General features: G+C 36.4%; 1 protein-coding gene across 1 annotated transcript in view; it reads right to left on the minus strand.

Annotated features, from left to right (window-relative positions):
• Positions 1-19,394, minus strand: part of Abca3 (ATP binding cassette subfamily A member 3) — a 524,972-nt gene that overhangs the window by 456,599 nt on the left and 48,979 nt on the right. The gene's annotated exons all lie outside the window — the stretch shown is intronic.

Here is a 19,394-nt window from a genome sequence, read left to right on the forward strand (position 1 = left end):
AGAATATAAGTTCTTTGCATCTTTTATTTATATTATAACCAAGGGGTAAAAACTTTCAACATCTATATCTGATCCAGAGTATTTTTATAATAAGGTGATAGATCTTGTATATCACTCAGAGTTTTTGGAGGTTTTCTCACACTTTAACATACCACAATAATAGTCAAAAATGGTCTCAGCAGTGGCCCACCCCATAATGCATACATTATACACACACAAAAGGATTGTGTGTATATGCAATTTCCTGACATCTTTAATTTATGCCACATGACAAGTTTACATAATTACTAACTTTCAATTGCCAATTTTCCTTTAAATTAATCTGTTATATGTCAAAACTCCAACATCATTTGATTTTACATTTCGATCTTCAGACACTATTTCCTGTATCAATCTTGGTCTTTCTGTGAGTATTTTTCCTGCCATAAAGACCACTCAGAAAAAAAAGTCTTTCCCTTGTTGCACAAAGCTTCTTTTTTTTTCTTTTTTTTTGGGGGGGGGGGGGGTTCTAGATGTTTATCAGAACTTTTCAGCCCTGCCCCCCCATATTAGCTCTGCTTACATACATTCCTAAATGCTAATATTGTCGAGCTCCTTAATATCTTCATCTTAACATGGCAAGTAAAAATTGGTTTGAACACTGTCTTGTATACAACTAGCTTAATTTTTTGACAAATTTTTCTCTTATCCCACATAAATTTCTTCAGCTGACTTCCTACCACACCAACTTTGCTAATTCTGTTCTCTATTTCCATAATTTAATTTTCCATCTCCATTAAAAACTGAAATATTTTCCTTGTTCTTGTAGATAAGCTTATACGTTGGTGATACATAATTGTTAATTTTAAGGAAAGAATGATGTAATTATTATATTAACTAAATAACTTTAATTAATACTTCCAATATTTCTGCAATGTTACATTACCATCTTCAGGGAACATAAAAATTAATGAAATGTGCACACAGGCACTAACACTGAGCAAAAATGGCTGAAGAAAACAACTGAAGTCAGTTCTAGAATCCTAAAGGGTGCCACCTAGTGGGCCAAATTGGATATTAATCTTGGCTGTTTGGGCTGATGTTCCAAGAATTCAAGCCTCTCATATTTGGGGTAGTCCCATGCATCCAAATTTATTGAGGTTTGGAGAGTTTTTTTAAGGCTGAGACTGATTCTAAGAATAATCTCTCATATTTAAACTTGCTGCAGTGTAGTAAGGAAGCTTTCTTCCAACGTATTTTATGGCAGGTGTCCAAGGCATGGTCAGCAAGTCCTGAGTGGCTATAACGGTGGAAACGGATATAATTCTTATGTTCAGATATCCTGATATTAGCAGTCCTGCCTGTTCAGCCATAGTAAGACAGTTTAAAACTACAAGGGACCTATGCTCTAGACCAGGTAGGTCTAGAGCATAGGTTCCCAAAGTGGGTGGTACAGCCCCTCCCAGTGGGCACTGAAGCCTTCTAGTGGAATCAGAAGCATTTGGGAGCGTTCAGGCGGTCTAGGGGTCGGTGGCTCTTTATAGAAGAAATTAGTAATATATATTTAAAAATTAATTATTTTCGTGATTTTGCGATTAGATAATCATTTAAAATGATGTAATTTTTTCGTGTAGTACTGTCATATCCTGTACACCCCTTGAGGGTACATGGCAGGAATTTGATGATGATGATGATGATAATCATTTAAAATTTAAATGTTGCATTAATTCATCTTATGCCCATCTCACACGATCAATTTTTTTATCAATTTTTTATTTCAATTATTTAATCATTTGAAAATTTACCATGTCAGATAGAAATAGATGTCAATTTTCTATGTCAATGAGAAAACAGAGCATGTATATGTGTGTTATACTGTAAATGTATAACACACTGCTCTGTATAACACACATGTATATGTGTGTGTTATACAGAGCATGTATATATGTGTGTTATAATGTTATTTGCTACTGTAAACATAACCTATAATAGGTTATGTTTACAGTAGCAAATATATTCGTTATATTTCATTTCAAAATATATATAAAACCACTTTTATATATTATACTGTTTTCTGTGGTTATGTTTTGTAGGTTTGTTGTTTATATCTTGTGTAATTATTTTATTTATTAATTATTATTTATAATTATTCGGACAAAACACAGAAAACTGTTATCAATGGGGGGGGGGCGTTAGGAAATTTTTGTCTTGCAAAGCGGGTGGTGGCCTGAAAAAGTTTGTGAACCTATGGTCTAGAGGAAGTTTTCCTTGTTCTATAGGTTTCCATTAGGATGCAGTTGATGTTTTCAGTGTTCCTACCTGTTTCACAAACTTTGTCTTTTCATTGATTACAGCTTTAGTTAATTTAATGTGGAAATTATTATTATTATCTAACTTCCATGGAGTCAAAGGACTCACTGTGGGATATCCATACTCTCTGATGCAAAAAAAAAAAAAACATGATTTAAACCTATACACAGTTTCTGTACTCATCACACTTTCATGCAATGCATTCATACCCACAATCACTCTCCATGCAAAGAATCTGCTTCTCACTCTCCTGCTCACATCCCATTATACAGCTTCCAGGGATGGCCTCTAGTCTACTCTTGCTTCCCTCTACAATATGAAATATCTCCTCCACATTAATCAGGTAACACCTCACAAACTTATATGTCTCAATCATATCCCCTCTTTTTCTATTCACATCTCTCTGTAAGTTGCATTCCCTCAATCTCCCCTTGTATCTGACATTCCACAGACCTGACGCTAACTTAATGAACTTTATCTGGACCTTCTCCAATATATCCTCATCCTCCTGAAAACCAAGCAACCAAATCTATGCACAGTAGCCCACAGTAGTCCTGATCAAAGCTTTATAAACAGTGGCCCATAAGTCATGGAGCATGGCATAGAAAGGGCCTGTCTTTGTGAAGCAAATACACAAGTTTTTAACATCACCAGTTTTTTTTTTAATAGTTATGAAAAACAACAGCACATATCTGCCTTCCATTTCTGGCTTCACAAAGATGGATTCTTGTTATGGAATGTTCCATGACTTATAGGACACTGTACAAGAGAACCAAAACCTCTGTTTTTGCACATCAATATACTTCTCATTATTGTTGTAATTCATTGGGATGTTCTTACAATGTGAGCAATGTGGCCCCTAAACTAAAAGTCTCTGTCCACCATCACTCCCAGTTCTCTCATCTCCTTCACCTCCTTCAAAAATTTCCATTCAGTATACACTCCACATCCCAACCTTGCCTGCCAAGTTTAAAAATCTTGTACTTTGAAAGTGAAGCTATCAACAAACAGTTGCATACCTCCAGTTAAGCCAGTCCCAATGTCATTAACATACAATTTAAACTATAACTGTTACAAAAACAGTAGCACAATTGGAAGAACAATGGTACATTGTGCCCTTCGATTGGAATAGGCCTAAGTTCGATTCTCGTCGCGACGGGAGGAATCTTTATCTGGACGTTTCAATCGAAGGTGAGTTAGCCGATCTCATACGGTGGTAGCAGGGTTTCTTCTCCCGGAAACTCGGGTTTTTCATCCCGCATACAGACAAATCGGCCCTTTAGAACACACGTAATTTACAGACAAAAAAAAAAAATACTAGTTGTGGTAGTGGTGGAGGCGGGCGGTAGATGGCGTTGATGGAGACGATTGTAGTAGAGGTTCGGTGTAGTGGTTGAGACAGTTGTAGGTGTCCTCCCGCGATGAGTCTTCGGACTCCTTGGAGGTGTCACGAATAATAATAATAATAATAATAAAAACAAATCCTTGTGGAATTCCACAAGCAACCCTCCTCTTTTGGATACTACTCCTCCATTCACAACTTGGTGATACCTGTTCCACAGCCAACGAGCTATCCAAACTCGCTAGTAAATTATTTAATCCCATTTCTTTCAATTTAGTTACTAGCTTGTCAAGTGGAAATCTATCAAAGGCCTTTAAAAAATCCAAATACAGTGAATTTGTCACCCTGTTGTAATATACGTAGGCTGTTCAATAAGTTATAAGACTATATTTATACAGAAAACAGATTACCTTTAATCGTCATCATTTACATGGTCTTTTTTGAAGTAACTACCGTGAGACGCGATGCATTTGTCCCAACATTGCGTCCACTTCTTAAACACATGTGAAAGTCCTTTTGTTGAGAGTTCTTTCAAAACTGCCTCCGCAGCTTTTACACATGCTTTGTTGCTTTCAAAATAGCGGCCTCTTAGTGGTTTCTTGAGCTGAGAAAACAACCAGAAATTGCACAGTGCGAGATCAGGACTGTATGGAGGGTGTGGTAGGATATCTATGTTGTTCTTCTGCAAAACATCCACTACACAACCAGCAATATGTGGCCTTGCATTATCGTGGTGCAATAAGAAGCCATTCTTCAGCAATGGATGCTTCCTATTGACGTGCTATACCACTGTCCGTAAAACATCCGCATAGTATGAGCCATTTACAGTATTCCCGGGTTCTACAGCGTGTTGGTAAACAATGCCTTCATAGTCAAAAAACATTATGGTCATAACTTTACCAGCCGATTTTACAGTTTTTGCTTTCTTGGGAGTAGGCGAAGACGGATGCTTCCATTCATTGCTTTGTTGTTTCATTGTAGCATCATAGTGATACAACCAAGCTTCATCTGCTGTAATGATGTGTTTTAAGAAGTTGTCACCTTCTTGTTCCAGTCTTTCTTTCCATTCTGTGCACACATCCACTCGATGCTGCATTTGCTCCGGTGTCAAGAGTGTGGGAATCCATTGGGCGCAAACACATTTCAGTCCCAAATGTTCAGCCATTATTGAGTGAACGGTTCCCACAGAAATATTCAGGACAACATGCTGCTGCCGTACTGTAATTCTGCAATCCTCCTTGATGATAATCGCTGCTGCGTTGATCATTGTCTCTGTGATGGACGTTGAAGGTCTTCCCTCATGTTCAAGATCTTCCACATTTTGCCTTCCTTCCTTAAAAGTTTTATGACAGTGAAAAACACTTGCCCTCGACATTGCTTCATCGTGGAAAGCTTCACATATCATGTTAATAGTGTCCAATGCCGATTTTTGCAAACGCACACAAAATTTAATCGCATAATGCTGTTCCAAGGACGCTTCCATTTCGACGACTGATCGCGGCTCGTAGGCACGCCGAAACAAGCTTGCGTTTAGTCACGTGACACTCTGGCACATTAGCCCGCATACGCCATCTATCAACCTCTTTTGTTAATACAGACAGCAACATTTCTTTATTCCACAGAAATTAATATTGTGATGAGTGGTTTCGCGACAGTAAAATTAGTCTTATTACTTATAACAGCCCTCGTATAAGCATATTGCTGAAACATGACCTCCCCCTAACAATCCATGCTGACAATTACATTATCAATCCACTTCTGAATCCCATCAACTTCTTTAATAGCTTAACAACCCCAGACACAGATTGTCTGCGGTTGAATTGAATGGAAGGTTCCTAAATTTGATACCTTTTGTGAAATGGAACAAATTTAGGAACCTTCCATTCCTTTAGGATTTGTCCTGTTGCGTGCTTAATGATAAATGGGTGCCATTAATATCACTGAGCATTCTCTCAAGACACATGATGATATACTATTAAATCCTATTGCCTTATTATTGCTATTATTATTATTATGTGGCACCTCTAAGGAGTCCAAAGACTCATGAGGGGAGGCACCTACTCTATAACTCTCCATCCCCACCACTTAATTCACCAACTACAGCAAACCGGCACTACCATCATCACCAACACCATCTGCTGCCCCCACTATCATCACCACCACTAGTATTTTTGTCTGTAAATTGCATGTATTCTCAAGGTCAATGTGTATGCATGTGGGATGAAAAATCCTTTTCCAAGAGGGAAAAAACCTGCTACCTTCATATGAGATTGGCTAACAGACCTTTAATTGAAGAAACCCTTTTGAAGATTCCTCTCGTTATGACAAGAATTGAACTTAGGCCTTTTCCAATCAAAGGGTGCAACATACCATCTTCCAATTGTGTTAATTAATTCTCTTATTAACATCAAAAGTGCTTAATTCCTCATAAATCCCTGCTCATTCACCATATTCTCTAAACTCAAACTTCTCATGAAGCAGCATTCACAAGGATGAAAATGCACTGATAAACTGGTCACTGAATACTTCAACTATATCTGCTGCATTGGTAACTAATCTGCCCAGTTCATTAACTAGCATCATCCTCCATAGTCATTTTATCTTCTACTTGACACATATCAAAATAACTCAATAGGATTTTTTTTTTAGCTTGATTGGCTGATTTCTTCTCATACTGCACTTTTGTTGTCTTTATCAATTGAGTCATCTCTGTGGCCTGTTCTTTGTACTCTTCATACAACTGATTACCAACATTCATTTTGTATTGCATCCACAGTGTCTTCTTTTGTATTTCATGCTTAATCTCTTCATTCATCCATTTTACATCTACCCCTTCGTTAGACTTTTCACCTTTGTAATACATGCAGACATTGCTGCTGTTTAAATAGCTCTTGATCCATGTCCATGCAGTGTCTGTCTCCTTTCCACTCAACTCCTCTTTCTACACTATAGCTCCCAGTTCTGTCCTAAACTTTTCATAATCACCATCCTTGTAGTTCCACACATATATATCCCTTCTTTATAGATGTTCTCATATGACTGGCTGAAACCCAGGTGATCACTTCATCGTCACCCTCACCAACCAGGGAAAGATTACACCTCATTCACATCCTTTGATGATATAACTGGATCTAAGATTCTTAGCCCTTGTGTGCCCTCTGTTATTACAATGCCTAAGATTGTTGTCCCTTAAGAACTCGAGAAATTCATTCTTCTTGTTCCTTGACACTATCTGTTCAATATTGCCATAACTGAATCACCCGTGATGATCACTCTTCACTTGTTCATTAAACCAAGTTGTCTCTACAGTTCTTTGTCTTCACCTTCCACAATCTCTGTCCTGTAGCAACACCCCACCAAATACCTCATTATATCAACCTCCTCTTCACACCATACAACTTCAAAACCACTGCCACTTTTTTTCCCCTTCTATCTCACTTTTGTCTCTGCTTTCATCAGCAGAACTCCCTCCCCCCCTTCTATGGCTATCTTCATGAAAACCATCATATCCCTCAATTTCTATTCCCCATAAAGATGTCATTCTCATTCAACCATGTTTCACTCATTTCAACTATTTTCGTGCACATAAGCTCAATGATATCCTGCAAACAATCAAATCCTGCAATCTCTTTCCACATCACTCCTTCACATCATCTCTCCACTCTCAACTTGGCAATCCTCTTCTGATTATACTGTCCATTGTACAAAATATCAAGAGTTTGATCTTTCTACTGTTATTCATGCTGCAAATATGTCTAAAACACTTAAGTGTTCTTCAAATTATTTCCTGCATTAGATTCTCTTTTGCAGTTTACTTTTTAAGATGTTCTTCGTTTGATAACTTTTGCATCCATCCAATTCATAGAATCTTTCTATAACATGTTCTTTCAAATGTCAACATTCACCTCACAGTGTCTTTCATCATTACTCATGTATCAGCTTTGTGGCAAGACTTTTTTGTTAGAAAATAAGCATTTTTTGCTTCAGCCCATTTTTGTTTTTGTTTTTTTGTTAGAAAATAAGCCTAAGGCTTATTTTCTAACTTTTGTTATATGAGATCATATCTCTCTTTTTACATTAAATCATGCATCATTTTGTTCCCTAGATATACAAAGCTTCTAAACTCACATTCATTGACCTTGATTTGCTTTACATCCTTTCTATCCAAATATCATAATTTGAGTTTTTTCGATGTTCATAATCACCCATATCTCTTTCCTTGTTCACTTGAATTTGGTGCTGCTGTTTCCAGTTCTTCATCTTCTTCAACAATGAATGTCATCTGCAAATTGTAAATTATTGATTTTTGTACATGAACTTAAATTCCTGTTATATTTTCCTTTACGACAGCCATTGTTCTTTCTAACAGCATGATAAAGATGCTCAAGTCTTGTGTTGTCTGGAACCATCTTTCTGATTCACCACAATTTCTCTCAGCAGCCATTGCATTATCATTGATATTCTGCAATAAACATATCAGGTTCCTGTCTACTCCATAAGTTTCGAGTACAGCCCATAACCACACCCTGCTCTATACTGCTGAACGCTTCTGAAAGTGAAAAAAAAAAAAAAGTTGGCATGAATATATTTATATTTCACAGAGAATATATCAATCTTAACATTAATATTTGGTGCATAGTACTCTCACCCCCCCCCCTCTCTCTCTCTCAAATCCATCTTACTCATTTAGATTTTCTTCCATTAGTTTCCTTATTCTTTCTGTTAATATTATCATCTTACTTTCCACACGACTGTTGAAGCAACTGTTTTATAGTTTTTGTACTACATTTTGCTTCCTTTTGTGAGAGTGTATTAGAATTGATCTTGTCCATTCTTTTGGTGCTTTTCTTTAATCCCACATAACATTACATAACCAGTGTAGTTCATCTATCATCACCTTGCTGCCATACTTCAATATCTCTCCAGTGATCTCATCAGTCCCAGGGCTTTTAATGGGAATGATGAGAACCATGATTTTTATGATTCTTCAAATGCTTTACTACCTTTACAACCTTGTCCCTCAATGCGCACGTGCGCACACACACACACTGTGTGTGTGTGTGTGTGTCTTGCGTCTCCTTTTGTGCATGTCATGGGCAAAATTTCTTTCAATTCATCAATTAACCTCTTCTGGACCTCAAGATATCCCTGTGTCTTTTATAACTCTGAGCAGTATCTCATCCATCTCTGTCCTATTTCTTCTTTGTTTTCATCACGATTCCAACATTTTCACCCTTTTCATCCTATATGTTTCTGATCATCTTGTATGCTTCTCTTGTTTTGTATTCACCATAATATTTATTGATATTCTTGCACTGTTCCTCTTATCACTGATTTGTCTCTTCTAACTGCCCTCTCCACATCACTGCATTTTGCTCTATACCGTTTGTCTATTTTCACATGTTTGTTACCCTGCTGTCTTGACTGCAAACACCACTTTATTGTCTTTATATCTGTTTGATTCTGAAATCCTGCCTTCACCTGTCATTTGAGTTCCAACTTGATACTGGCAATGACTAAGCTATGATTCAATTCGATGTCTGCTCCTTGAAACATTCAAAAGTGGGGACTGATGTAGCCCATCTCTTGCTTATAAGTGTCATGTCAAGCATGTTATTTTCTTCCATCAAGTGATTGCTATGTCCACTTTCTGCAGTCTTTTTTTGTTGGAAGTTTATATTACAAAGTACCATGTCATGCTTCAAGGTAAACTCAAATCTTCAAAACTTCATTAGAATCTCCTCCAATGATCAATATATCTTTCTTTCTTTGTTACTGATTTCAAGATTACTTCTAAGTTGGTATACAGCTGGGCCACTGTTATGTTAAATCTAACTGCCAATTCTAACTCTAATTCTAAATCTGTCAACTCTAACTAATGACTTACAACTCAAATATAGACTATGTACTGCTCAATATAATGAGCCATTTACATCATACAATTGAAGCATTTTGAAAAGCTCCTCTCAGTACCTTGTCATGCCTTTTCTAGATGTACTAAACTGAAATATAGAGCCTTGTTATATTGATTTCTCAACTGTTTGTCTAAAAGGTCAGTGTTTCTAATATGACTTTTGAATCATGCAGTGTAACCATTTTAAAACTTTTATGCCTCCATACTTGAGCATTTCTTGTGTGAGATATTGATTATAAATCAGTACTGATTGATTTATAATCCTGACTGCATTCATTTTGAATATTTTCTATCACTGTTCTGTCAGTTACTGTTTCATTTAACAATGTTTCAAAGTAATTACTTCACATATCTAGAATATCTTTATCTTGGGTTTTCACATCACTCTTACAATTTACAATACTGTTTACTCTATTTCTAGGCTTTTTCAATAGTGTTCAAAACATTTTACCAATTTCCAGATATTTACTTCTATATTAGTACCAACATCTTTCGTTACTGTTCTTTAGCTCCTTTTACACAATGCTTTGCTTTCTTACATTGTTCTCTATATTCACGGAGTGATTTACCTGATAGGAACTTGATATGCCTTTTTCTTTTCCATGACTGTCTCTTTAACTTCTTAAGCCCACTATGGTGTTCTAATTTTTCTATCTTTGCAAACAAATTTACCATATGCTTCCCTGGCTGAATCAATCATTTTTCTTTTGGGTATGCCAGTGAGTCAACAAGATTTGATTCTTGTTTTCAAACTCATTTTTAATTAACATTTATACATTTGAGTCAATATCACACTTCAGAAAGCTACCCCCACTGATTCTTTTTAATTTTCTTTTCAATACAATGTTCAGTTGTGTACTGTTCACTTCTTATATCTAGTCTCTGTCATGTCACATTAAAATATGACAAACTTCAAATATATAAAAATAATTTCATAAATTTGTAATATTCAGGAAAAAAACAAACTATCATCATCAAATTCCTGCCATGTACTCTCAAGGGGTACAGGATATGATACCACTACATGAAAAATTTACATCATTACTAACATCCTATCTCTAATTTTCCTCCAAATCAGTCTGGACTCCAACATTATCAGATTTTATATTTCTATCTTCTAAGGCACTTTTTACATCAATCCACCTATATCTTGGTCTTCCTCTGGGTCGTTTTCCTGTGAATCTACCTGGCAGAGAACACTTGTTTTGCTAATCTTTCCTCTTCCATTCTGTTTAAGTGACCATACCATCTGAGATTAACTCTGCTAATGCATTCCTGGATGATGCTGACAATGTCAAGTTCTTTCCTAATATCCTCATTTTTAATACAATATTGCCACTGATGCCATCTGTTCATGTCCCTAATCTTTCTCAGGACTCTCATATCTGTGGTCTCTAGTCTTTGGTCAAGCGTTTCATTTCTAATCCAGCTCTCAGATCCACAAGTTAAAATTGGTTTGAACACTGTCTTGTATCCAGCTAATTTAGTGGTTTGACTAATTCCTCTCTTATTCCATATAAATTTATTCAATTGACTTCCTACCATACCAGCTTTGTTGATTATGTTGTCCATTTACATATTTAATTTACCATCTTCACTAAAAATCATGCCTAAGTAGCTGAAATGTTTTATTTGTTCTATAGGTTATCCATTCACAGTGCAGTTGACATTTTCAATGATTCTGCCTATTTTCATTGTCTTTGTCTTGTTATTGCTAACCTTCATACCATATCTATTACAACAATTATTCAATTTAGTCAGGGAATCTTGCAGACTTCTAGCAGATTTATTTAGAAGTATAACATCATCTGCATAAAGCAAAGAGCTGGCATTAACATCTCCAATTAAATCTGATATCAAAATTGGATCAAAAGTGTATAACTGAGAGGAGACTTCCACACAGCCTTTAAAGAAATGCAGAGAACTGACTAGGACTTCTGACCTAATGTCCAATCCTCACCTTCTCGTGGTGCATCCTGTTAGGTATCTACCTGGATACTGAATGAACAAGAATGGGATGGCAAATTTGGGATTTAGCTGACCAAATTGTATTCTTATCGGCTTAAACTAAAATATAAAAAACTATTCTTTTTTTAAAACTATCATGTTTGTTACTGTATGGTGATAAAGATGTCTGTCACTGATACAAGACTTTTTCAAGAATTTGGTAGGATTTTTTAATTTTGTTATAATTTCAGATATTGAATACGTTTACTTAAAAGTAGAATTGAAATGTACTTTAATTCCACTGATCAAATGTTTGCCTGAGGAGACCAGTTGCTTCTGAGGCAATGTGTAATAGTGGATTGAATACACAACTACAATGATCAATTCAAAAATGATAAAGTGAACAAAAGACTCCAACAATGAATATCTTTAAATTGATTTTTTATAATGAAATCCTATTGAATGTGATGTCTTTTATGTTGAATGTAACACTACATTGCCTTTCAGCTGACAGGTACTGAAAAAAAAAGCTCTTCCATCATTCCACAAATATTAGCGATTTAAAAATAAAAAAAATAAAAAATTAAAAAAAAAGTTATTAAATCTAACCCTCATCATGAAGTTTCCAGGACCAAACTAAAAATTGACTATGACAAAACTTTAAAATTGGGAAGTTTCAAAAACAATCACAAAGTAAGCTTATATAAAGCTGAAACTGATATTCATATTAAAATTTTCATTAGCAAAAACTATATGAAAATAAAAGGTTCTTGAGAGCGAACTAACTCAAGCAGCATGTAAAGAAGGAAGAGTTTTAGATCTGATCATTTCATCAGAGGATGTAATTGTGAGTGGGGTATTGCACTTTCCTCCAGTTGGCAAAATTGATCATGAAGTGATCACCTGGGTTGTGGCTAACCATATGCAGACTTCTGTGAGGAGAGGTATATGTGGAAGTACAAGGCTGGTGATTATGACAAGCATAGAAGACAGCTTGGGCCATAGCATGGAATGAGGAGTTGAGTGATAAAGAAATAAATGCTGCTTGGGAACTGATAAAGAAATACATAACAGCATCAATATGTGAATGTATTCCAAAGGTCGAAAGACTGAATAAGGTAGGTGTAAAATGGATGAATGAGAAGCTTAAGCATGAAATCTGGAAGAAGAAGAATGCACTTTAAAAGCAGTACAAGATGAATAATAGTAATAATCAGTTATATGAAGAGTATAAAGAACAAGCCAGGAGAGTGACTCAGTAAGGACAACAAAGTGCAGTATGAGCAGAAATTGGCAAAGATCATGGCAAGATGACGTTAATGAATGAAAATGGTAGAATGGCAACTGCTGCAGAAGGCATTGTTGAGGTATTCAGTGATCAGTTTATAAGGATATTTCATCCACATCAAGGTAGAATCATGAGAAACTTAAGTGTACAGGACATAGCTGAGGATGACTTAACTGTGAGTGAGCAGGAGGTATTTAAGGAAATAAATAACCTTGATGTCAATAAGGCAATAGGATTTGATGACATATTACTACACATCTTAAGGAAATGTTCCGGGGAATTGGCATGTCTGTTTAATAGGTTTTACAATGACATGGGTAGCAAGAGAGTGGAAAGAAGGTAAAATTGTTCCACTGCGTAAAGCTGGTGATAAAGCTGTGGATTTGCATGGATTTGTTAATTAATCATGTTAAAACATGATCAGTTTGTTAATTGATCATGTTTTACTAACTTACTTATGTACCGTGTGGAAAGGCTTATGTGTTCGTCACACATGTTGAATTGGATTTTAACGGTATTGATGCGAACACAGATTGATAAGAAAATAACTATTTATTAACTTAAGCTAATATTTCGCTGGTATTATATCAGAGCACACAAACAAAGTTTGTTACAACAGCAAGACAACCACAATCCGTGTAACAGTGGGACTAGAATAAGTAATTGCAGCGTGCAACACAAGACTAAAGTCCTAATTAGGCACCATCTAAGTTAAAAATAATAAATAAATAAATAAAAAACAGTAGTCTGAAGTTAGGAAAAATAGTAGTTCAAAGTTTTGAAGGAAAAAAAAAATTAAAATTAATTTGGTCTTAGGATGACTGTCTCCCAAATCTTTGGTAGATTTATACAGCCATACTTGTTGAGGTTTGGAGTATGTTTTAAGGCTTCTGTTGATTTCAAGAACAACCTCTCTGGTTGTAGAAGCTTCTGTGTACTGCTTTTGTTTTTTTCCAATTGATCCTGTGTACAGGGGTATCCAAAGCATGGTCTGCCAGACCCGACTTGCTATAGTGAAAGTGTCGAATATATTTTTTGTGTTCACTAAGGCGGATGTCCACAGTTCTTCCTGTCTGTCCGTAGTAAGCTTGATGGTAAGAACAGGGCACTTCATAGACTCCTGGATGTGATAAAGGAGTGAATCTGTCCTTAGGTGAACGGATGAGAGTTGCCAATTTCACAAAAGGTTTAAACACGGTGCATAGTTGGAGTTTGTTAAGCACCCTAGATATCTTTTCAGATGTGCCTTTAATGTATGGGATGGTGATAGATTTGTTGTAGTCTTCTGTGGTAGATAGTGGGGGGGGGGGGATTTTGGGGTAGCATATTTAGTATTTTATCTATCTTATGGGGGTTATAGCCATTGGTCAGGTGTGACGCAGGTGAGAAAGTTCAGCAGTGAGAACAACATCATTGGAACAAATTGCTCTAGCTCTACAAGTTAGTGTTTTTAAGATACCATATTGTTGAGAAGGGTGATGGTGTAATTTTTTGTGTAAATATCTCCCAGTATGTGTGGGTTTTCTATAAACCAAGAATGATAAGGAACCTTCTGGAAGACGTAATCAGTGTGTCCAGGAAGGGCAGGCAGTCATTGGCTTCTAATTCCATTGTAAAATGGATTTTAGGGTGCTGGCTATTTAGATGCACAAAAAATGTATTCAATGTGTCTGGGCCATGTGGCCAAATAGCAAACACATCATCAACATAGCATAGCCAGAGACTAAGTTTGAGAGAGGCTAATTCTACTAATTCAACTATTAGAATTAGTAGTATTTTTCAAAACTTCAGACTGTTTTTTTTTTGTTTTTTTTTTAAACTTAAATGGCGCCTAATTTAGTCTTGTGTTGCACGCTGCAATTACTTATACTAGTCCCACTGTTACACCGGATTGTGGTTGTCTTGCTATTGTAACAAACTTTGTTTGTGTGCTCTGAAGATGCTGGATATAATACTAGCGAAATATTAGCTTTTAAGTTAATAAATAATTATTTTCTTATCAATCTGTGTTCGCACATCAATACCGTTACTTATGTACTATAACAAAGTGACAAATGCCTTGGACAAAGGAGATGCATGATACAGTGATATACTTAGATTTTGCAAAATCTAAGATAGACTGGTACACAACATGCTGTTAAATGAATAAGAATGGATAACACACTTCTGAGTCGGATCAGCAACTGGCTATCCCAAAAGTGGAAGGTAGTGGTGTGCCACAGGGGTCAGTTATGGGCCCATAAATTTGTAAATTAATGGTATTGCAATTGGTTTAACTAGTGATATGCAAAATTGGGGAGAACAATGCAGAGTCAAGGAGATGTTATGGCTTTAGAGTAGGACTGGAATAGATTGTATGAATAAGATTATAAATATGATTGAGAGAGTAAGGTGCAAAGCCTTGTGAATAGGAGGAAAAGGGGGGGGGGGTATATGACTGAGGCATATAAGCTACTCAGGGGTTGTTATCAGGTTGGCATGGAAGAGATTTTTCAAAGAATGAGAGGGGGGGGGGTAGAACAAGAGGCCATCACTGGAAACTGTATAAGGAGGGTGTGAGCAGAGGAGTGAGGAGAAGGTTCTTTGCATGGAGAGTGGTTGGTGAGTGAAATGCATTGCCTGAGTGTGTGTGTGTGTGTGTGTGTGTTGTGAATGTACACATCAAATTAGTTTAAGGCACTGTTGGATGAGCATTGCATGCAATAGTGTATACCTCCCACAATGAGTGTCTGACTCCATGGAGGTCAGAATGTTGCATTGGCATGAACAATTACCTTATTTCAGTTTCTAGCTATACTATGAAAGACGCTTATCACTTAGTTTTATTATGGTGAAAATAATATATATATGAAAAGCATAACAAGAAACTTTTTAAATGGTCCTCATATCTTAAAAATCAATAAAAAAAAAACTTTCATTTATTTATAATTATACAGGAGCGAATTCTCCATGCTTGCTATGCTTGCTGTGCAAGCTCATTACTTGAGAAAGAAGTAATATTTATTTGTTAATAAATGCATGCATTTATAAGCGTCCCATTTAGGCTTTTATTTTTGTAGACAGAAGACATCTTAAGCTTGCGTGGCAATAATTGAGATTTGCATTGTGTATCGAAGGTCAATGGTTGCTCATCTAATCAAAGCTACCTTGGCTTTCTCGGTTGTTGGAGCTTCCAGGTCCTCACTGCAGCACTGCGATTTCATGCACGCGCATAACCAGTTCCGCTCCCTTCATGCTGTCTTAAACAAGGCCATACACAGTCAAAGTAGCTCTAGCCAGTGAGCTTCAGCCAGCCTTTACAAGTGTGCGTGTTGCTTGGGAAAATTAAGTTACAATCAACTTTTTATGATGATGTTATTGACCAGTTCATAAAGAACCATAGGGTAGAATTTGTATTCAAGTAGCTAAATTGAAAAAGATAGAATATTATTTGTAAAATAAATGTTATATTTGTATGATTAAATGTACATAAATTTCTAAATATATAATTTTAAATGGTCAGTAATTCATTATTCCGCTAATCAGACTTCAATCACACCTCTCACTCCCTGAATGATAACAAGAGCAAGCACGAATTTCAAGACCAGCATTCGCCCCTGTAATTATATCAGCAACGGAGCTTTTCTTTTGTTTCCCTTGTTTATCCTTTGGTAAACATGAGAAAAAAAATTACACATGAGGTACAGAGAAATAATCTATATAAGTTTACAAAAAAATATTAAAATATCAACATACTTTGCAAGTAACGTAGTTGTGCTCACTATAGCAAACATCATTACAATGAAATGAAATGTCATAGCAAATTAATACAAAAGTACTAACTGAAACCCTCATCATGACAGTGCTACATTTACCTCAACAGTGCAACACATCAGATTCAAAAATTTGTTACAGTGAACTATGTTTACTCTTGCAAAACAGCTATGTTTGGCCTCTGGAACAGAATTCCCAATCATTTAAACCTTGGCCTACCAAAGTACTAAATGTACTGCAAATTACCATCATCTGTAGGGTGGAGGAGTTGGCTTACATGGTTGAATGGATAGCATCTATGCTCATCAACCTACAAACTGCGAGTTGAAATCCAACTGCTGTTTAGAATGATGTCCAAAACAACTAAGTTTATAAAGGGAGATGAATTATTTATGTCTGCTAATTGTATGTATTTCTGGCAGCAGTTTGCCTGCACTGCAGAATGAAAAACTTGAGTTCCCAGGAAGAAAAAATCCTGCCATCTTTATATGAGACTAGATAATGAATTTCGCTATTAAATACAGATGTTTGTAAATGTCATTAGGTGGTAAATAATTTTCAGCATTTGATGTGGAACCACAATGATGATTCCTAAAGACCTGAAGCAATTTGAAAAAGATTCCATGTTTGGTGGATGGCATAGGTGTATATATTAACATAATTCTTTATGAATTCACAGTGCTAATGTGACAAAGGTTTATGATCATTCGTGGATGGAAGTAATATAAAAAATCCCATGTTCAGAATTGGTTCGCTTGCTGAATGCAGGCAAATTTCTTTCCAACTTAAATCTAAAAAAAGCATAAACAGTCATACTGAAAAGCTATAATGCCATTATGACAACTCTTCAGTGAGAGGAAAGGAAGTGCTTTGTGTTTGCAGTGCTTGGCTGTTAAAATCCAAATACTCAAAAAAAAAAAAAAAGTTTGATTGTGAGCATGGCTGTTTTTTTTATTTATTTTGCTTAATGTCAATCCCACCCATGGAAGATTAATAACTTATAGCACATTAGTGTTATCTGACAGAAATAGAGTTGGAGGGATATGTAGTCTTTTGTGAAAACAGGCAAAGAAGAAAAGGGCAGAGAAGTATCATTATGATGGCAGAGGAGTTGTGCCCATCTAGGGTGGAGATGCCAAGAGCAAATAGTGACAGTGGCTTTTAAGTAGTATGGTGTGAAGTAGAGGTGAACAGGATGAAATGTTTGGTAGGACTAATTTGTTTAAACATTTCCTTCTCACTGCTTTCTCCATTACCTGCTATAGACCAGGTAATGTGGAAAGCAGTGAGAAGGAAACGTTTAGACAAATTAGTCTGGCTAATAAGAAAAGGGCAATCATAATGGGCAATTTCAATTATAGTAATATAGACTGGAATGAAGAGACAGCATCAGGAACCAAAGAGAATCAATTTCTTGAGTTTAAGGGATATCCATCTTAAGCGGTACATAACAGATGTCATATGTGGATCGAGGATCTTGGATTTGATTATCTCATCAGAAGATATTGTTGAAAGTGAAGTGTCACATCATCCTCCAGTTGGTGAAAGTGACTATACATTGGATAAGAGGATGTATATACAGCAGTATATTTAGATTTTACAAAGGCTTTTGATAGATTACCACTTGACAAACTAGCAGTTAAATTGGAACAGCTAGGGTTGGATAGTAGATTAATGTGCTGAATTGGAGGAGATAATAAGACTAAGACTTCAAATTATATGCCAATCTGCTTGTCTGGAGTTGTAGTCAAGGTGTTGGAGAAGCTAATCAGGACCAGGATTCAGAACTGGGTGGACAGCTGTAGAATTCTCTTTAATGGCCAGAATGGGTTTGCTGAAGGAAGATAGTGTTTTAGCATGCTTACTTATTATAACAAGGTGATGAATAAATTGGACAAGGGTATGCATATACAGTAGTATTTAGATTTTGCAAAGCTTTTGAAAGATTACCACATGACAAACTAGTAGTTAAATTGAAACAAATGGGGTTGAATAGTAGATTAGTGCGTTGGATTGGAGATTGGGTGTCTGTTGTGTATGGGGGGAGGGGGGTGATATCCCAGAAGAGGAAGGTCACTAGTGACATGCCCCAGGGGTCTGTTTTGGGGCCAATGTTGTTTAATTTGTATATAAATGACACTGGAAAGGGCTTAAATGGTGATATACAGTTATTTGAAGATAATGCAAAGTTGGGGAAAGTTATGAGAAGTAGAGAAGATGTTCTAGCTTTGCAAGAGGACCTAAATAGGCTGTCTGAATGTCTGAATGGGTCCTGATATGGTGGCCACCACACAACCAATTGGGTGGTGGCCACCATATCAGGACTTTCATGAGAAAGAGTTATTATTATTATTTGTGACACCTCCAAGGAGTCCGAAGACTCATCGCAGGAGGAGTACAACTCTCCATCTCCACTACTACACAGAAACTCTACTACCAATCGCCTACATCAATGCCATCTACTGCCCACAACCGCCACCACCACAGTTAGTATTTTTTTGTCTGTAAATTGCTTGTGTTCTGAAAAGCCAATTTGTCTGTATGCAAGATGAAAAACCCTAGTTTCTGGGAGAAAAAAACCCTGCTACCTCCGTTTGAGATGGGCTAACTCACCTTCAATTGAAAAAATCCATATAAAGATTCCTCCCATCATGACAAGAATTGAACTTAGACCTTTTCTAATCGAAGGCCGCAATGTACTGTCGTTCTTCCAATTGCGCTATGGAGGTGAGAAGGAAATCAATGTTGCTTGTTCTTCACTAAGGAATTATCTGGCAGAGGCAATGACTGAGTGTGTTCCTAAGGTCAGGAGATTAAATATGGTAGATGTAAAATAGATGCCTGAAGAGGTGAAGCATGCA

Source organism: Typopeltis vanoorti, chromosome 17, assembly GCF_054136105.1.
Source record: "Typopeltis vanoorti isolate ZY-2024b chromosome 17, IOZ_Tvanoo_1.0, whole genome shotgun sequence".
In the NCBI taxonomy this organism is placed as follows: Eukaryota; Metazoa; Arthropoda; class Arachnida; order Uropygi; family Thelyphonidae; genus Typopeltis; species Typopeltis vanoorti.